At 41.5% G+C, this 22,196-nt stretch overlaps 1 protein-coding gene across 1 annotated transcript in view; it reads left to right on the forward strand.

Annotated features, from left to right (window-relative positions):
- The window catches only part of LOC120516011 (ZP domain-containing protein-like), a 99,797-nt gene that overhangs the window by 51,933 nt on the left and 25,668 nt on the right, over positions 1–22,196 (forward strand). The window lies entirely within an intron of this gene.

Here is a 22,196-nt window from a genome sequence, read left to right on the forward strand (position 1 = left end):
TTGCGTTTCTTATTGCCAGTTTTAAGCTGAATAAATGGGGAGGGTGTTATCAGAAAGGGCAATCCTTTGTAACAATTAGCTAGAAAAATATGTGGACAATACAAATTTCCATACCGGATCGGTCGAGGCCCAGTTTTACAATGGCCACCACCAGCACTGTTAGCATATGACACAGTGCCTAGAGAGGAGTTTTGGCTACTACTGGCAGAAGAAGGAGAAGGTGGGAAGAAGGCATGTCCAGGGTTGAGATTGGGGGAGTTAGAAGAAGGTAAAGAGAGTGAAAGTGAGGGTAGGAATTTTGAATGATGGCTGTATGACTGGTTAGGGAAGAGAGTTAGCTGATGTGATGAAGTGTAACAAAGCTGATATGTTGTGCTTGCAAGAGACCAAACAGAAGGGGAGTAAGGCCATGTGGTTTAGAGGTGGGTTCAAATTGTTCTGTCATAGTGTGGATACGAGGAGAAATGGGGTAGGAGTTATTCTGAAGGAAAAGTATGTCATGGAGGTGAAAAGAGTGTCAGACAGAGTAATGATTATGAAGCTGGAAATTGGAGGTGTGATGATGAATGATGTTAGTGTATATGCTCCGCAAGTTGGGTGTGCAAAGGAAGAAAAAGAAGATTTCAGAAGTGAGTTGGATGAAGTGATGGACAGTGTACCCAAGGAACAGAAAGTGGTGATTGGAGCGGATTTCATTGGACATGGTGGAGAAGGGAACAGAGCAGACGAGGAGGTGATGGGTAGGTATGGTGTCAAGGAGAGAAATGAAGAAGGTCAGATGACAGTGGATTTTGGAAAAATGATGGACATGGCTGTGGTGAATACGTTTTTTGAAGAAGAGGGAGGAACATAGTGTTACAAGACTGGAGGAAGATTCACACAGGTAGATTACATCCTGTGTGGGAGGTTCAGTCTGAACAAGATTGGAGACTGCAAAGTGGTGGCAGGGGACAATGTAGTTAGACAGCAGAGGATGGTGGTCTGTAGGATGATGTTGGAGATCAAGAAGAGGAGGAGAGTGAGGGCAGAGCCAAGGATCAAATGGTGGAAGTTGAAAATGGAAGACTGCACGGTTGAGTACAGGGAGGAGGTGAGACAGGCACTGGGTGGCAGTGAAGAGTTACTAGACAGCTGGGCAACTACAGCAGAACCAGTAAGGGTGACAACAAGAAGGGTGCTTGGCATGACATCTGGACATAGGAAGGAGGAAAAGGAAACCTGGTGGTGGAATGGGGAAATACAGGAGAATATACAGAGGAAGAGGATGGCAAAGAAGAAGTGGGATAGTCAGAGAGATGCAGAAATGTGACAGGAGTACAAGGAGATAAGGCATAAGGTGAAGAGAGCGGTGGCGAAGGCTAAAGAAAAGGCGTATGATGAGCTGTATGAGAGGTTGGACACTAAGGAGGGAGAAAAGGACCGGTGGGCTAGACAGCTGGGAAAGATGTGCAGCAGGTTAGGGTGAACAAGGATAAAGATGGAAATGTACTCACAAGTGAGGAGAGTGTGTTGAGCAAATGGAAAGAGTACTTTGAGAGAGTGATCAATGAAGAGAACGAGCGAGAGAGAAGGTTGGATGATGTGAAGATAATGAATCAGGAAGTGCGATAGATTAACAAAGAGGAAGTAAGGACAGCTATGAAGAGGATGAAGATTGGAAAGGCCGCTGGTCCAGATGACATACTGTATCTGTAGAAGCATGGAGGTGTTTTGGAGAGTTGGCAGTGGAGCTTTTAACTAGGTTGTTTAAATGCAATCTTGGAAAGTAAGAGGATGCCTTTGGAGTGGAGAAGAAGTGTACTGGTACCGATTTTTAAGAATAAGGGGGATGTGCAGAGCTGTAATAACTACAGGGTGTTAAAATGGATGAGCCAGACCATGAAGTTATGAGAAAGAGTAGTTAAAGCTCAGTTAAGGGGAGACGTGATGATTAGTGAGCAGCAGTATGGTTTCATGCCAACAAAGATCACCACAGATGTAATGTTTGCTCTGAAGATGTTAATGGAGATTTATAGAGAAGGCCAGAAGGAGTTGTATTGCGTCTTTGTGGACCTGGAGAAAGCATATGTCAGGGGTGCCAACAGGGATTGGCTCTGAGCCCTTTCTTATTTGCAATGGTGATGGACAGGTTGACAGGCAAGCTTAGGCAGGAGTCCCTGTGGACTGTGATGTTTGCTGATGACATTGTGATCAGTAGCAATAGTAGAAAGCAGGTTGAGGAGACCCCGGAGAGGTGGATATATGCTCTAGAGAGGAAAGGAATGAAGGTCAGTAGGACCACCAAGACAGAATACATGTGTGTACATGAGAGGGAGGTCAGTAGAAGAGAGGTGAAAAAGAGAGTGCAGGCAGGGTGGAATGGGTGAAGAAGAGTGTCAGGAGTAATTTGTGATAGACGGATATCAGCAAGAGTGAAAGGGAAGGTCTACAGGATGGTAGTGACACCAGCTATGTTATATGGGTAAGAAACAGTGGCACTGACCAGGAGACAGAGCTGGAGTTGGCAGAGGTAAAGATGATAAGATTTGAACTAGGTGTGACGAGGATGGATAGGATTAGAAATGAGGACATTAGAGGGTCAGCTCTAAATGTTGATGGTTGGGAGCCAAAGTCAGAGAGGCAAGATTACGTTGGTTTGGACATGTGCAGAGGAGAGATGCTAAGTATATTGGGAGAAGGATACTAAGGATAGAGCAGGCAGGGGAGAGGAAAACAGGAAGGTCTAAGAGAAGGTTTAGGGGTGTTGTGTGAGGGGGACATGCAGGTGATGGGTGTAAACAGAGCAAGATGATGAGGAGAGGAAGATATGGAAACAGATGATCCACTGTGGTGACCCCTAATGGGAGCAGACGAAAGAAGATTATTGTATATGTGTCTGTGAACTTTTTTATACAGTTTCACTTCAAAACTAACTCGATTATAATAAATAGTATTTATTATTGTCATATGAGACAACCAAGGGTAATAAAGGGAAGGCAGACAATGAAATTGAATAATGTTTTATATACCATTATAAGTCAAACTGTGCAATAAATCAGTGTCAAACAATGGCACCTGGTTGTCATTACCTTTTATAAATATCAAAACAATTGTATATTTGTGGATATTAAGGACCCAAAAATAGTAGATTTCTTAAAAAAAATAAAACAATTACAGTTCTGAATGCATGGAGTGAGCACAATTTAAGGTAAACAAGGAAAAATAAACACTATATGCTGACTTTCTAGGCTTAAATAAAGAGCCAATGTCCTCTTTACACGTTGGGTTGGCTGCCCACTTTCATAGCTGTATATTTCCTTAAGTCCTTACATAATTACCTAAATTACTCAGTCTCTGTCCTCCTTACACCAATTGACCACAAGTCACGATTGATGTTGTGGCTCTGAACTCAACTGTCCTCTGAGGTGGTTGCCTTACGCCCAAAGTTTGATTTATTCTGGGGAAATCGACTGGGACTGCCTTTATGGGTTAGCAATGTGCCCTGGAAGCCCTGAGCTCATCCTTGTGGAGCTCCATCTGGTGAACTCTGTTTATTATGTAATGTTCACCATCTGATTCTCTTTAAATGGGCAGAGAGCCTGTCCTCTCCTGTGTATGGTGGGTGTACATATAGCATAGACCAGTGATTCGTAACCTTTTTTGAATCTTTAAGAATCTTATGAAAGCTATGGACCCCCTTTCCCCAGAAATATTCACATAAATACAACTTTTCAATGCAATGAATATAAGGTACTTTATTTATCGAGAATTAATTGTCTCATACATATATGACATACACAAAGTATTATTAAACTTTATTGTAAACACTCCATTTTATGCAAAAAGTAATGGCCACTCATTATAGTTATGAAATACAATCCTTTTGTGCAAATTAAAACAGATCTACTACTACAATGTTTTCTACTGCCATTACTAATACTACCACTACTACATCTATTCTAAGTCAACAGTACCAGGCTGTACAGTGAATATAAATCTTAATTTTTATCTGACACTCACGGACCCCATCCATACCCATCCATAGACCCCCCTAGGGATCCAATGACATCAGGTTAAGAACCCCTGGCCTAGATGCTTCTCTAGTTAACATTACGCAGCTTGGGGGACAGTCTAATATGTTACCTTTTGTTCTCCATTTTCATTTTCCTAAATTTATTCCCCTCAAGTTACTCTTTAGCAGCTACCTCTTGTGAAAAAGGCAAACACTGCCCCCTAGTGGTGTTTGCCCTGAATGCGCATGAACACTAAGGGCTCATTTATACTTCACGCGACGCGACGCATGCTGCAGCGGACGCTCCTGCTACATAGCGTTGAAGTGTTTATACTTAGCGTGTACTTTACGTAAATCTGGAGGAGTCCACCAGGTGGCAGTGCGAGATATTATCACGGTGAGAACATGTTTGGCTTCTCTGTGTTGTGAATTGCCTAAAACACCTATTAAATTCTGATGACACCTTACCGCAGTATCTGTGAAAAGGATGTTTATTGATTAAATCCATCAATCCAGGGATATGTCCATTCCAACAAGCATTGGGCACGAATGAGAAACAATCCCTGGACGAGGTCTCCGTTCATCGCAAGGTGAATACAAGCACACATACACTAGCGGCACCAAATCCCCAAATCTGCTTATCTTTGGAAGGAAACTGGAGCACAGTGTGGAATACAAGCAGGAAATACCAGCAACGTAACTCCCTCTGAGACAGCAGTGCTATTGCTCGCCACCGTGACACCCCCATATGTGTAATTATTAACAGTATTCATTATTTAAATGAAATTATATGTAAAATGTAACATACACACTTTAATGCATTTCATCATGAAAGTGATATCAAGTATGAATCTAAAGATTCTAAATGTGCAGAGAGTTGGAATATCATACATTTAATTTGTTCTGTGTGGTGATCTTTTGCTGCTTGCCGCAGCTGTCAGGTTCAAGAAGCTCGTAGCGATTAAAAACTGGGATGACGTTTACGACGGTCTGCTTTAATGATAAAGTAAACTACGAGGTTAAAGTGGACAAATAGAGATTAAAAATTTCCACTTTAATCACAAAATACACGTTTTCACCGTGTCCTTTATTTTTTTCTCAGTGGTTCAAATATAACGCTATACATTATGTTGCTGTTGTTAAGTTGCAAAAATAAAAAAGTTAAAAAAGACGACACAAAAGATGGTATGTGAGACTTTTAAAATGTATCGTGTCATTACGATCGGGAATATGCGACGCTTGAATATAAAAGCACCACGAATGCATCTGTATGTCGGCATTTTGCTTCAACACTTTGAACCATTCATCAAACAGCAAAGCGCGCACATCGATCCCCGAAGGATCTCCATAGAGGCTTGCTGTCACATGTAGATAGTAAACAGAGACTCTGACGTCACGTTCTGACTTTTAGCACACTCGCCCCGACTTTTGCTGGTACTGCAACTCGCGCGCAGCGCGTTAATTTCTGAGGACCTGCTCAGAGGACGCGTGAAATGAACGCTGGGAATGCGTGGCAGCCATGATGAAGACGCGTACGCGTTCTGAGCGTGAAGTATAAATGAGCCCTAAAACACCAATCTTTAATTTAATATTGTTCTTTATCAGTATGCCGCTGTGAATTTCCCCTTGGGATTAATAAAGTATCTATCTATCTATCTATCTATCTATCTATCTATCTATCTATCTATCTATCTATCTATCTATCTATCTATCTATTTACCAATCATGCAGTCCTCTTTTATGTCAGCCCCACTGTTCAGCAGTTCCAGTCCTGATTGGACCCCCCTCTACAATTTTTTCTGAAAAAAAGTTTCTGAATTGTCTTGGGATGTTGGTGACTATGGACATTAACTATATAAAATAATAAGTCTATGTTTGTATTCAGTACATTATATTAATTAACATCTTTTTTCTTTCCTATTTTTCTTTACAGATTTAGGCCAGAATCTGAATCTGAACACTTTGGTTCTAGCAGTGGCATTCATTGTAGCAGTGGCCATTTTCGCTGGTGCCCTGGTTTACAAGGCAAAAATGTCAAAGGTGGTCAGATACGAAAGCCTTCCTTCATCAGGTTTTTGAATATCTTGACAATGGCGTCTCACTGGAGCAGATTTCTGAGGTGAAATAAGAGTGAAAAGGCGCCCTCAGCTTCAATATAAATGGATGTGGTGATACTGTAATTGCATTAAAATCAGGTTCAGGTTTAAAGACACACTTTAAAATTAACATTAAATTTTCTTTTTCTTTTTAATCAGTCTGAAAGAAATCAAACACAGACAGTAAATACGCATAGTACTTATTTCTTCATATTTAATTTCAGCTCAACTTCAGGGTTTTTTTTGAATGCCAAAGCTCTACTTTAACTACCATGTCTATGGATTGGGTGAGGTGCTGCACTGGTGCTTCCTGGAGCCATCATCTTAGGTTCAAATCCCTCAAGTGAAGTTCTCTTTGAGTTTCCCTCCCACATCCCAAAGATGTGCATTGGGGGTCAATGTAGCCATCAACATGGGCACCTCATGTGAATTTGAGTGGATCCAGCAATGGACTGGCACCCTGTTCCACTCTAGTGCCTGGTGCTTTGCTCCACTGTGTCCTTAAATTGGATTACATGGGTCTCATAATGTTATGTTTGCTATGTTAGATTAGACACACTGAAGATGTGTAAAGAACTTTGGTCCCAATGTGTCAAGAGGGTATCAGCAACAGAAGTAAAGCTGGCTGTTAAAGTCTTCTTCATTGATTTTGATTCCATATGTTTGAATGATGTTGTCTTCTAAGTGTCCTTCTCCTGTCTTCTAACTCAGACGTTGGCATTTACTGTTATGTCCTTGGTATAATCTCAAGAGATTTTTTAAAATATTAGTGTACTGTCTAAACATCTGATGAAAAATTCTGAAATATCAAAATGTCTACTGGGTGTTATTTGTACAATAAAACATTCAAGCTAACTGAGAAACGGACCAGAACAACTGCAATAAATGAAGAGGGGTGTTTATTTGGGATTCCCTTTAAAATATGACACAAAGCCATCCTTATGATCATTTTTTCACACTCCAACTTAAGCACCTCAGCACCTTAGACACCTGTTAGAGTTGTGATGGGTGGGAGGTTGAAGGAGACCACCAGTAATCTTTATCTCTAACCCAGCCAAGAGGGATTTCAAGCAAAGGAGCCAAAACGTTTGAGCAGTCCCACTACCAGCTCCCATTAGCCTTGAATAAAGCCCACCTCTCCATCCACTTCATGTGTGAGGGATGAACCAGCATCTCAGACTGAGTGAAGCCCACCCCCTTACCTGGCCAGAAGGCCTTGATAATGGAAGGTCACAGAGAAAATAACAATACCTCCTTTCCATGCCAGAACCTGGATGTGGAAGGACATTACTGCGGGGCTGGCGTGACTGCCTGCTATGGGCAAAGCATCCCCTTGTATACTGGCAGCAGCATTATGGATTCCTGCAGGGCAGCATGGGAGTTGTGGCCCCATGGATCTGCCTTACCTCTGTGAAGGTACTTTGTTTAACAGGAATACCTGAATACGGACTGTCTGTGTGTAGTTTTAGGGTTCAGTGACACGCCCTACAGGCCATACATAATATTACTTTTTCCATTATACAGTGCCCTCCATAATGTTTGGCAAATAGACACAATTATTCCTAGATTGATCCCACTGCTCCACAGTTTAAAATTATACCTCAGACAATTCAGACATCGTGATTGAAGTGCACGATGAGTGACTTTAATTTCAGGGGATTTGCAGACATTTCGGTCACGCCATGTAGAAATGCCTTTTTATCTCATGGCCCCCACATTTCAGAGCAGCAATAATGTTTGTGACAATTGGCGTCACGGGTGTTTGTGATTTATCAGGTGGGCATCATGGCTTCATCAAATACCTCGGCCTGCTTCTCACCTTTATAGACTAAAGTTCCTATTGTTCAACTTGAGAACAAGGGCTGTGCCAAGGAAAGTCAAAGAAGCCATTATGAGGCTGAAAAACAAGAATAAAAATATTGGAGATATCGGTGAAACCGTAGGATGACCTAAATCAATTGTCTGGAATACCATTAAGAAGAAAGAATGCACTGGTGGGCTCACTAATCGCAAAGGGACTGGTAGGCCAAGAAAGACCTCCACTGCGGATGACAGAAGAATTTTCACTGTGGTAAAGAAAAAGCCCCCAATGCCTGTCTAACAGACTAGAAACAGTCTTCAGGGGGCTGATGTGGATGAGTCAGAGACGACTATCAGCAGAAGACTTCATGAAAAGAAATACTGAGTCCAGACTGCAAGATACAATACAATACAATACAGTTTATTTTTATATAGCCCAAAATCACACAGGAAGTGCTACAATGGGTTTTAACAGGCCCTGCCTCTTGACAGCCCCCCAGCCTTGACTCTCTGAGAAGACAAGGAAAAACTCCCAATAAAAACCTTGTAGGGAAAAATGGAAGAAACCTCAGGAAAGGCAGTTCAAAGAGAGACCCCTTTCCAGGTAGTTTGGGCGTGCAGTGGGTGTCAAAAGTAGGGGGTCAATACAATACAATACACAGAACAGAACAATTCCTTAAGACAGCATAATAATAAAAATTTTAGAAGTATGGTTTAACAGTAGATGATATGACATAATTAGGTTTGGATATTTTTAGAGTCCTGGAGACCTCATCCATCTAGCTGCCTCCCCATTTGGCCATGCCACAGCTGAAACGTTGCTCCGATGAAAGAACCCCTCTTTCCCATGATTCCTGTGATCCTCCATCAGGGATGACTTTACCATAGGCAGGCAAACAACTTGGCAGGTGGGCCGTGGCACCAATGTCCACATTTGGGTACCGAGAAAAGAAACAGAATAGGTGAGGGTTAGTATTCAAAAATAACTATCATGTTACTTATGTTTTAGTGCTAATGACTAACAACAGAGATGCAGTCTGTACAGTTAATCAGCAGTTCTAGTCAGGATATGCTAAACTGAAGTAGTGAGTCTTCACCCGGAATTTAAAGGCTGAGACTGAAGGGGCATCTCTTATGGAAGCAGGAAGACCATTCCACAGTTTAGGGGCCCTGTAACTAAAAGCTCGACCTCCCACTGTTAATTTATTAATCCTTGGAATCATAAGCAGACCGGCATCTTGAGATCTTAATGTGCGCTCAGGTTTGTAAGTCATGATAAGTTCAGACAAGTAAGCCGGACCTTGGCCATTTAATGCTTTATATGTTAAAAGGAGGATTGTGAAATCAGCCCTAAACTTAACCGGGAGCCAGTGTAAGGATTTAAGAACTGGAGTTATGTGTTCATATTTTCTTGTTCTTGTAATAATTCTTGCAGCCGCATTTTGGATTAACTGGAGGCTGAATAGAGAACAGTTTGAACAGCCAGTGAACACCACATTGCAGTAGTCAATCCTACTAGAGATAAATGCATGAATTAATTTCTCACAATCCTGTTTATTTAGAAAGCGCCTTAATTTCCTAACATTTTTAAGATGGAAAAAACATGTTTGGACGACTTTGTAATATGTGCTTTAAATGACATGCTAGAGTCAAAGATAACTCCTAGATTGCGTGCTGATTCAGTAAAATTAATTGGGATTCCAACTGAGTTAAATGACGACAAAATATTGCTGTGATCAGCGTCATTCCCTCCAACAATTAACATCTCTGTTTTATCTGTATTTAAAGACAAGTAGTTCTCATTTATCCATTCCTTTAATTCACTAACACAACTAATTAAAGACAACATCGGAGAAACTTCTTTTGATTTAAATGAAAGGAATAACTAATTAACAAATAAATAATAATAATATTATAATAAATTAACATTATGTTTCCTAATGAGAGATCCCAGTGGAAGCATGTAAAGTGACAACAGAAAACAAGATGGAGACCAGTAGTTAGCCGCAATAACAAGATGGCCGGATTACAACTTCCCTTGGACAAATTTGACTTTTTATAGAAGTTCTTTAAATAAATAAATATATAGATAAATGGATACATAAATATATAGATAGATACATACAAATATACTGTATATATATATATATATTGTGACAGATTGGGGCTTTGTGGTCCCCTTGAACCCTCAGACTATACGTCAGACACCAGATAAAAGTCCAAAATGACTTTATTTTATTATAATAAAGTGCACAAAACACCCTGCTCTCCACAATACTCATAAATAAATCAATTCTCCAATAAACAATAATCAATCCTCCTCTCCCAGACACAATACCACCCTGCCACCAAACTCAGCTCGTCTGTCTGGGATTTCCCAGAGTCATTTATAGTTCGTGACCCAGAAGTGCTTCTGAACACTCAGTCCATGTGACTTCTTAGCACCTCCGGGTCAGATCAAAAACTCTTCTTTTTCATCCCGGAAGCATGTCATTCCTTCTGTCCACGTGACTGGGACGTACTTCCGGGGTGTAGGGAAAATAGATGTCCTTGTGCCTCCCTGCAGCGACTCCTGGTGGCCCCCATTGTTAGCCAGCAGGGCTGTGAATAAAAACTTCATTGTCCATAATTCCCTGGGGAGAAAATTAGCACACTTCGCCACCCCCTGGTCTGGCATGGAACTGCATTAATATATATATATATATATATATATATATATATATATATATATATATATATATATATATATATATATATATATATTGTCAGAATAATGACAAAAAGACATCATGAAGGTTTGAGGCAGCCACCCATACAATATATCCTGGCTGGAAAATGGTTTTAAATAATTGTGATATGTTCACAAGTCGGAGTCCAAAACAGAACAGAAAGTCTTTGAGTTAAGATGGCAGCTTTAAAGGCAGGTTAAGGAAGTGACGTCATCTCTAGGGCTGGAACTGGAAGTGATTCCATCGCTGGGTCTGGAACCGGAAGTGATGTCAACAGTGCCACTAGAACCTGGTGGGATTTCCCAAGAGTGGTCTGCAAGGAATCGAGAGAGATAATCAGTGCACCCTGCCTCACCCTTGTCTGTCATGGAATTACAATTACATAGGCCCTTTAGATCCTACTCACATGTGTGTGACTATATATATATATATATATAGTGAAATAAACTGACTCCAGTCGTGATGAAGTGTTGGGGAAATACCCCGTATATTGTTCGATGGGCGAGGTCAAACAAAAATGATGAACAAAAGGGTTCAAAGTAAAGCATTTATCTGATAACAGATACAAGGCAAACGGGGCTATTTATACTAAAAAAAAAGGGCTACAGGAAATTTAAAAAAGGAGGTGACATCTCTGTGACAAAGGATATGATGTTACCTCAGCAGGGTACGGAAGAGGAAGTGGAGTTTGAGTGCTGGAATGGGTGCCTGTATGGTTATTTGTCTTCTTTGCAGCTGAGAAGAGAGGGAGAGAGACGTTAGTACATTTCACTAACCCTTCATCTCGCGATGTTTTCTTTACCTTAGTGTTTGTTGACTGCTTCAGAATTGCGAGTGTGTGACAATATAGTATATATATCCACACATACTATGGCCTGAACGCACACCAGAATGACTAAAAAGGAAGAAAATTTAACAAGAAAGAAAACTCCTGACTTGGCAATCCCAGTCCCAAAGAGGCACTAATCAAGTGTATTGCTTTTGGTATAATGGGAAAGGCACTATATAAATAAAACATATATTATTATTTTCTTTAATTATTACTAAAGGATCTCCAGTAGTGTTTCTTGACTCACTGCTGCTGAATGATATGTTGGCCGAATGTCCTCAGTGTTAGTGTGTCATAGTGTGGATTGTACGTTGACATGACAAACATATTAAACCACAAACATTATGAATATGATGAACAGAATGCATTGTAGTTTCATTTTAAGGGGGCCAGTGTTGTATATTTGCACTAAATATTATTTTTATTTCTGTTTTCAGCTATCTGCTGTTAATTCTCGGGATTAGACACCAAAGCACAGTAAAAAAACAGAGATGTAATTCCTTATCTGCATAAAAAAGCATTAACTCTCATGCCCAACAATGCAAAGGAAAAGAGTACGTAAAGTAAGTAAGCAAAGTTTATTTATAAAGAGCTTTTCTTCACAGTCAAATAAAAGAAAAAAGCAGTTGTAAAAAATTCAGATGTGAGCATCGTAGGTTTTCTGATCTAGGAACCAAGTTACCCGAACTATTCGATAACATTTCAGTAATTATTTACCATTGTGATGCTGATCTTTCTGATCATAAAATAGGTCATTACAATAGCAATTGATGAAAAGAAATCATAATTAATTGCAGAATTACGGTATTTGCCACAATTCTCAGGATATTATCAAAAATTACTTTGAGGGTCCCTCTAGAGTGCCTCTTTCTCTTGCCCGATTTGGCTCAAAAACTAATCAGCACCTCGTCATCTCTCATCTATCGAGTTTGGCATTGTTCAGTATTTTCTAGCTCTAGACTGTCCTCAACAAACCGTGACATGCACACACACACCCATCATTAAGATGTTGATGTTTTTTGTATCAGGAGACCCTAAAATGTCGAGATCCGTCGAAAACTGTAGATCGAAATTTTTGACAAATCTAAATGTGAAGGACAGTTGTACATTACTGTGCTGATTGTACACTTGCTGGCCTAATTCTTCGGTTAGAAAAGAACCGCAGCTACACCAGAGAGTAGATAACACCCTTTTCCAGCTTGCTTCAAGTACTTTAATAGATTTGTATATGTAAGTCTATGTGTGGTATCTAAGCAAAAATAAATGAATACAGTAAGTGAACAAATCCAAATTAAATACATATATGCACATAACTAATTAAATGTTACATAGTATTCAGGAAGAGCAATGTTAAACATCACTCAACTTTCCGTATTGTTTAATCAAACCAGTAGGTGCCACGATTAACCAGAATAAAATGTACGGCGTAACACCCAAGACGGTATTCGTTTACAAAAAAAACCCTTTACGTTTAATACTGTGTCAGGGATGCCAGGGGCGACGACCCGGCCGGGATGCCTTGGAGGACCGGCAGAGGGCTTGTGCCCACCTTGGACCACGGGGGGGCCACCACCCTGGTTGCTTTGGGGGCCACGGGTAGAGGGCTTGGAAGTCCAACCCTGTAAGGGCCCGTGGTCACCACCAGGGGGCGCCCCGATGTCTTGGGAACACTGGACCTCAGCACTTCTGCCACACCAGGAAGTGCTGGGGGGAAGAGAAGCAGGGACACCCGGAGTGCTTCTGGGAGTACAGCCGGCACTTCCACCATACGGGGACGGTGTGATTGCCAGAGAGCACCTGGAACATATCCAGATGTAGATAAAAGGGGCCGCCTCCCTTCATTCGAGAGTGGAGGAGGCCCGAAGACAGGCAGACATGTTGTAATTCCACCACCACACGTTTATTCACAATATATACAAAGTTCAAGTGCACATGTTACCGACCTCAGGCCTAGGGGAACCTGGGCCAGGTACAAGCCACTGTTGCTACAGGGTGTAGCCACAGCGATATGGTGTAAAGCTTAAAAGAAACAGACAGCAGTCCCGAGTCTCAGACCATCCTTCTGTTTTTCTTTATTCTCCTTTTCCCAGAAATATATATATACTTCAATTTCTGCATAGATCAACATGGCAATCAGTGAAAACAATGGTGCAAGCCAATTTCCTCTGCATAACAAATAGTGTAAACACATTTACTTTGAGTCCTTGATTAAAAACCAACTTTCCAAGGAAGCAGACAGTTCTGTATCCCCACATTGTATGTAGATGAGATACTAAGTCAAAGCAGTCTGACTATTCAAAGCAGGTGACTCTTTAGCAAGACAGGTAAATATTTATGTCCTGTAGATAGCCATCAGCAATAACCTGTAGCAGAATTTTCTAGAAATTCTGCCTTTTCTAAGTAACACACCGAAATGTTATTTTCTTTATAATGCTGAGTTGTAGCCCATTACACTCTCCCTACTTTTTTGAGATGGCTCCTGACATCTTGCTCTAAAGGCTCAGCCTTTGGTTCAGTGTCTATTGTGTCTCAACTAGTGGTCTTAGATAATAATCAAATCCTGGGTATGCTGGATACACTATTGTGTGGCTTGGCAACAGATACATAGGATTCTGTATAACTGCATGGACACCAGGATTCCAAGGCTGGTATGATGGCTGCCCCAGTCTGTGGTATGTGAATACTTCTCTGGGTCTGACAGTGCGAGCGATCTTCTTAAAGTGTCCCCTTCTCTGTCACTCTGGTGTTCTGTTGCTAGGTCTTCTTGACCATTTGTGGGTTCCACTACTTCATCAATGTTCTCCACCTGGGGTTCAGCAACACTGCTCTCCATTTCCAGTCCTTGTTCCCTTGATGTTCCTTGCAAAGGATTTCTGTCAGGTTGTCGTGGTTCTCGTGGTTCAGGGTAGAACTCTCGGGCCTTGGCTCTGAGCCTGGAGCGTGACTCAGATTCTATTACCTCAGATCTGACATGTGCTGGAAAGCATGGCAAGCAACGGGGACCATATGAGGTTTCTGCTTCCTCATCGGAGTGATCAGACGCTGAGTCTGGTGTCTCACTCTTTGTTCTTGCCGGTCTTTGCATTTTCCTTTTCACTGTGTTTGATTTAGTGTCTTTTCAAAAGGTAAGTCATTGACAGGCAGCAGGAGGTTGCGTGTAGTATCCGGGTGCTCTGCTACCAACTTCTGGCTGTACCTTATACACTGGGCTGTCTTTAATTCTCTCCACAATACGACATACCTCTTTTTCCCAGTAGTCACGGAGTTTTCCTGAGCCTCCTCTCTCAGATAGGTTTCTGACTAAGACTCTGTCACCTGGTTGAAGAATAGCGCCCCTCACTGTACGGTCATAATACTGCTTACCCTTGGCCGATGCTTTCCGACTGTTATCTGCAGCAATCTGGTAAGCTTCTTTCATCTGGGTTGCCCATTTTTGCACAAAGTCCTGGCTGTCTGTTTCCTCATTGTCAGTTGTAAGATTAAACAACAAATCGATAGGTAATCTTGGAGCTCTGCCATACAAGAGGAAAAATGGTGAATAGCCAGTTGATTCGTGTCTTGTACAATTATATGCATGCACAATTTGTGGTAGGTAATCTTTCCACTTTGACTTTTTCTCTTCTTCCAAGGTTCGAGCATCTGAAGCAGAGTTCGATTGAATCGTTCTACTGGATTCCCCTGTGGATGGTAGGGAGTGGTGCGGGAGTGAGCTATTCCAGATAGTTGTTGGAGCCTCTGAAATAAGTTATTTTCAAACTCACGCCCCTGGTCATGGTGCAGCTTTGCAGGGTAGCCAAACGGGGATAAAGTCTTGGAAAATCTTCTCAGCTGCGGTTTTTCCAGATTTGTTTTTGGTGGCATATGCTTGTGCAAAGCGAGTGAAGTGATCCATGAGAACCAGAACATAGTCATAACCTCCTTTACTTGGCTCAAGACGGAGAAAATCTACAGAGAGCAGTTCAAAAGGTTCGCTTGTAGTAATAGAGCCCATAGGTGCTCTGTCTTGGTTACTAGGGTGCTTCTGTTTGATGCAGGCATTGTCGAATTACATAATCTTCAATCTCTGCTGCATGTAAGGCCAATAAAATCTTTCTCTGGCTAGATGAATCACCTTGTCAGATCCGATATGTCCCATATCATCATGGAGGCTTTTAAGGACAACTGGTTTCAGCTTATGTGGCAAAACAAGTTGCTTTCTTTTTCCTACTTGCCTGTACAGTACTCCCTTGTAAATGGTGAGTTTGTTCCATTCATGTATCAGTCTCTTTGTTTCAATTCCCATTTGTTCCTTGTCCTTCTTATTTGGACCCCATCCTCTGCTTTTGAGGTTAATGATTTCACTGATGGTAGCATCTTCTTGCTGTGCGACCCTAATATCATTTAGTGTGACTGTATCAGCACTTTCTGGCAACACACCGTCATCCACTGAGGTGAACTGTAGAGCAGCCACCCATGGCACTTCTTTATCTTTAGCTGCTTTGTCCCCCTGCCAGACAGCTGAGACGACTTCTGGAGATATTGTTTCATTATACTCAGTGATAGTGGCCTGTAAGTTCACAGGGAAGCGGGACAGCGTATCTGCATCTGTATTTGCTTTCCCAGGGCGGTATTTGATGTCAAAGTTAAAGTCTGCTAATTCTCCAACCCAGCGATGACCCACTGCATTCAGTTTTGCTGTACTCAGAGCATATGTCAGAGGGTTATTGTCAGTATATACAGTGAAGGTGGGTGCATAATATAGATAGTCTCTAAATTTTTCACAGATTGCCCACTTCAGGGCCAAAATTCTAACTTGCCAGAGTGGAGATGGTAATTTCTCTCAGCTGGGGTTAGTGTTCTTGATCCGTAGCCAATTACACGTAGTTTACCCTCCTGCTGTTGGTAAAGTACTGCTCCTAGTCCTTCGTTTGATGCATCAGTGTGCAAAACAAAGGGCAATTCAAAATTTGGAAAAGCAAGTATGGGTGGATTGGTGAGTATATCCACAAATTTAGAAATGACTGTACGATGTTCATTAGTCCATTGAACTGGTGTCCTTGAAGGTAGCTGTACATTGGATTTTATCCTCCCTCTTGCTGTAGTCGCCAGGCTGGATTTTCCAGTATTTCCAATAGTACCATTTAAAAGTTCAAACAAAGGTTTTGCCAACCTGGAAAAGTCCTGTATGAAGGAGCGGTAATAACTAAGGAAGCCCAGCAAGGATCTGACTTCTCCAACTGTTGTGGGTTCCTTTTCCATTAACTGTCGGACTGCTTCCAAATCCTTAGGGTCAATCTGCACCCCTCTTCAGACACTAGACGACCTATGTACGGATTTGTAGTCGGAATAACTCACATTTCTCTGGTCGTAATTTTATTCCGTGTTCTCTCATTCGAGACAGTACCGTCTCAAGTCTTCCACATGGTCATGAAATGTTTTTGAAAAGCAAAGTACATCATCCAAATATGGGGTGCAACATTCATCTCTCAATTGTTCCAGTACCCCTTCCATGCATCTTTGAAATGCTGCAGGAGCGTTGCTCAAGCCAAAAGGAATGCGTACCCACTCATATAGTCCCAAGGGGTACTAAAGCAGTGATAGATCTTGAGTCCTCATCCATGAAACCTTGATGATATGCACTTCCTTGATCCAGGATTGAAAACCATGAGTAGCCCCCAAGATTATCCAGTAGGTCTTGAATGCGTGGCAGGGGGTGTCTGTCAGGGATGGTTTTACGGTTTAGCTCTCTAAAGTCCACACAAAGATGCAAACTTAAGTCCTTTTTCCTGACACAGACAACTGGAGAAGAGTAAGCTGAAGTGGACTTCTTTATCCAACCATGGTCCAAAGGTTCTGGATGTATTCCTTCACCTCTTGGTATAAGGGCTTTGGAATAGCATTGTACCTTTTCTGCACAGGAGTATCATCCTTCAAGTGGATTTTTAGCTTCAAATCTGGAATGCAACCAATTTCACCATCTTCCCGTGAAAATACATCTGATTCTTCATATAACATGCGCTTAACTACCTCTTGTTCTTCCTCTTTTAAGTGGGACAAATCTACTGGGGGGTTCCATTTCTCTCTAGCAGTAACCTTGTATTTGTTGCTTTCCTGTTTAACTCTACTGTACTCTGTGTGTGCAGCATTGACTTGGCCATCAATTGGCTGACTGAGTATTACTGGGTCAGATGGTGGGGGAAGGACTGGCCAGATATCAATAATTTCTTCTAGAGTGCCTAATATTGTTCCACTAGGAAGGTAGATATCATGTAAGGTGTAATTTTGAAGAGGTATGGTAATTAGTTTTGAAGTACCAGTTGGGCTGTCAACAATGGCAGGGAGTAGTTCAATGCCCTCTGGGCAATGACTCTCTGCTAGTGGCTCAAAAGTCATTGTGCCTCCTCTAGGCAAAGCCCTAATTTTACATTTCACTTGACATATCTGACATGCTGGGATAACAAGCCCCTTTTTCCCCATCCTTACTGTAATACCTGGTGATATTGCTTCCCCAGGTTTTACTCCTACTGCAGAAATGATATTATCTGCTGTGTCACCTTTCACGTTTAATGCCTCACTCAGCAGCGCTAAGAATGGTGGTATCGGTCTGGTCACAGTTCTCTCTGATCAGTTCCTCTATAACATTGAAGCCTAACAGCGGACAGTTAACATGACTTTGACTTACTAACAAAGGAACATCAATGGCTACCTGCCCATGTCTGGAGCTCAGTATCTGAAGTGTCACCTCAATCCACCCTTCAAATGGAATCTCAGTGCCATTTGCTGCAGTAATACAGAGTGCACTTCCTGTTAATAAACTCTCAAGTGACTGAATCTTAACATCAGGCAATGTCTTCCTTACCCACTCTCTCCCCACTATGCTAACCTGTGCTCCTGTGTCTAACAGCATTTGTGTTTGAATTCCATTGATTACACATGTGACCATGCAGCGACTCCCAATTAGTTGGGCAGCACGTTTCGCTTTAGGGGGCAGTAGATACGTGTTTTGCATTGTGGGAACCTCAGTCTGGGGGGACCTGTTACTCCTGTTGGTCACTGGTTGTTCCCTCTCCAGTGACCTTCCCCAGTTTTCCGATTCCCATCTTTTAGTACAGCCAACAGCTCTGTGTCCCATCAAACCACAGCGAAAGCAGTGAGTACACCGTTCTTTTCTCTGCTGGGCACATTCTTGACATCTTCTTTTAGGACTATCTCTTGAGACCTGAGTGTTCAATTGTGGCAGTGCACGGACATCTGTCCGAGTACTGTTACCAGTATGCTTTGTGATCTTTTCAATATTTTCTTTTAACATAGACACTTGAGCTGTCAGCTGTTCGATGGTAGTATTATGAGCTTGATGTGCATAGAGAACTTTCAAATTATCACTTTCATTATGGTTCACAATCTTGTCAAATTGTTTTGCTAGTTCGGACACTCGAGCAGTTAACTGCTTTATAGCTGCACTGTCAACTTGCATTCTATTGTTTGCTTGACTCAGTTCAGTCTGATCAGCCTGTGAACTGTCCTTTTGTTTTACTGAATTTACAGAGACAGACCTATGTTCACTCGGAGTGTGAAGATGCTTTATTCTCTCTGCTTCCTCCCTGGTAGATTTAGTTATCTTCTCTAGAATTATATCATGGTCAGTAAGAAATGGTTTTATGTCTTGTCTGATGTTATTATTTTTTTCATTGAACCCTTGATAAAGGGTATGAAGAAATATGCCCTGAACTAATTTTCTGTCATAACTGAATTCAGCTCCGTGCTGTTCTGATGCCTGCAGCACACGTTGTCGAAGATCTATTATCCTATATACAAAATGTTGGGTGTTTCCCTATCTTGTTGCTTTGTGTTGCTCAGTTCCTGAAACAGTTCTGTGCTGCTTTTATCCCTAATGTGTAACCTAAGAAATCGTTTGAGTTCTTCTAATGTGAGATCATCTCTACTCAAGAGAAAATTTTTGAAGATACCTGGTTTAACAACTTTTAGTACAGACTTAACAATTTCAGACTCAGTAAATCCCTCATGTAGCCCTACATCTATTTGTTTGCAAAGGTTACTGTATGAAATTTCAGAACCCCCATCATAGATTTGCCCACCATGGACTTTGAACTCCCTACGAGGCAGAAAAGCAGTAACATCAGTGAGTCTTACCACTTGATCTGACGCCATATAAGGAAAGCATCCTTTCTCCAAGTCCCCGAGTTCCTTCCATTTTCCAGGTTTGTGCCAAGATGTTGAGCTTGGCTCGACTGAGTATCTTGATCCAGTCCTGTTGTGATAACACCTGTACAATCCTTACTCCTCACAGGGTTGAAATCCTTTCTGGTTAGGAGTTGTGAAATCATATCCTGGAGGTGAAGTAGGTGTGACATGCCTTCGTCCTCCAAATTTCTCAACTTTTCACTCTTAACATAATCAAAAGGAAATAATAAAGTTCTTGTTCACCTAGTTGTGAGAGTTCTACAGTTTCATCGCCTATACTTGCAGCCAGAAGGCTGAGTTGATTGTAATCCAGCAAAATTAATTTCTTATGGATATCCCAGATCAGCATCTTGCGTGGTCCAGATGTTGCCATCTCCCTTCTGTACCTGAAGCTGGGCTCTCTGGATGACACAATTACAGAGTCGTCCCCAAAGTTTCACAACAGGAAGTACCAGGTGTAGTGATGACTGTTTCCATGACAGAGTGCTGATCTCGGACAAGCCCCCAATTGTTACCGACCTCAGGCCTAGGGGAACCTGGGCCAGGTACAAGCCACTGTTGCTACAGGGTGTAGCCACAGCGATATGGTGTAAAGCTTAAAAGAAACAGACAGCAGTCCCGAGTCTCAGACCATCCTTCTGTTTTTTTCTTTATTCTCCTTTTCCCAGAAATATATATATACTTCAATTTCTGCATATATCAGCATGGCAATCAGTGAAAACAATGGTGCAAGCCAATTTCCTCTGCATAACAAATAGTGTAAACACATTTACTTTGAGTCCTTGATTAAAAACCAACTTTCCAAGGAAGCAGACAGTTCTGTATCCCCACATTGTATGTAGATGAGATACTAAGTCAAAGCAGTCTGACTATTCAAAGCAGGTGACTCTTTAGCAAGACAGGTAAATATTTATGTCCTGTAGATAGCCATCAGCAATAACCTGTAGCAGAATTTTCTAGAAATTCTGCCTTTTCTAAGTAACACACCGAAATGTTATTTTCTTTATAATGCTGAGTTGTAGCCCATTACACACACACAACCCCACAAGTCCCCAAAGTCCAGGCCTCTCACACACGCTGCCTTTCTTCGGGCCGCCTCCACTCTCGAACACATTTCAACGTCCTGGAGTAAAGTACAGCTCATCTCTCCCAAAAGGTCAACAGTGCACAGACTTAACAATATGTTCATTCGCAAACAGCAAACATAGCCATAATGGCGCTTTTGTATACTTGCACTGACTGTCAACATAAGTTGCAACTTTAACTAAGATATTAAGTTACAGTGAACGCTGCAAAAAAGGAAATGACTTACTTTGTCAGTAAAGCACAACACACAAGTTACAAAAGGTAACAGCAAACCGTAACTTGGAAAAACGCAAACAAGCAGGTAGAGACTGTGAGCATGTTACAATTCAGGAAGAAAACGCTGTGCATGGGCAATAGTCTTGTGGGGTGTGCCTTGCCTAGGTTCAGCATAAAGCAGGGAATTTTGTACACTAAAGCTTTCACTTCTCTTGCATAGATGATAGGTTATGGTGTGGGAGGGCACAAAGCAAAAATAAAATAAAAATATATTAACAAAAACTACGCAAAAGCTTATATAAAAGTTTGTCTTAAGATGGGCTTTAAACCGACTGCACCAGTCTCAGTGAAGGAGGAAGACAGTCTGGGCAGAACAGATTGTAATGTTCACCATCTGATTCCCTTTAAATGGCCAGAGAGTCTGTCCTCTCCTGTTTATGGTGGGTGTACATATAGCAAAGACCTTTTTGAGTCACAGACCACTTTAAGAATCTGATGAAAGCTATGGAACCCACTTCACTAGAAATATTCACATAAACACAATTTTGCATGCAATGAATATAAGGTACTTTATTTATCAAGATTTAATTGTCACATATATATATATGACATACCATCTATCCATCCATTATCCAACCCGTTATATCCTAATTACTGGGTCACGGGGGTCTGCTGGAGCCAATCCCAGCCAACACAGGACGCAATGCAGGAAACAAACCCCGGGCAGGGCGCCAGCCCACCACAGTATATGACATACGCAAAGTATTATTAAACTTTAACATAAACAATCTAAAAAAACACTCCATTTTGTGCAAAACGTCATGGCCACTCATTATAGTTATGAAGTACAATCCTTTTGTGTAAATTAAAACAGATCTACTACTACTACGTTTCTACTGCCATTACTCCTACTACTACATCTACTCTAAATCAACAGTACCAGGCTGTATAGTGAATATAAATCTTAATTTTTATCTGACCTTCTCGACCCCTGAAACCCATCCATAGATCCCCTAGGGGTCCAAGGACATCAGGTTAAGAACCCCTGGCCTAGATGCTTCTCTAGTTAACATTTCACAGCTTGGGGAACAGTCTAATAAGTTACCTTTTGTTCTCCATTTTCATTCTCCTAAATTTATTTCTCTTAAGTTATTACTCTTTAGCTACCTCTTGTGAAAAAGGCAAACACTGCCCTCTAGTGTTGTTTGCCCTGACATGCGCATGAACACTAAAAATTACATCAATCATTCAGTCCTCTTTTATAGCAG

Source organism: Polypterus senegalus, chromosome 1, assembly GCF_016835505.1.
Source record: "Polypterus senegalus isolate Bchr_013 chromosome 1, ASM1683550v1, whole genome shotgun sequence".
In the NCBI taxonomy this organism is placed as follows: Eukaryota; Metazoa; Chordata; class Cladistia; order Polypteriformes; family Polypteridae; genus Polypterus; species Polypterus senegalus.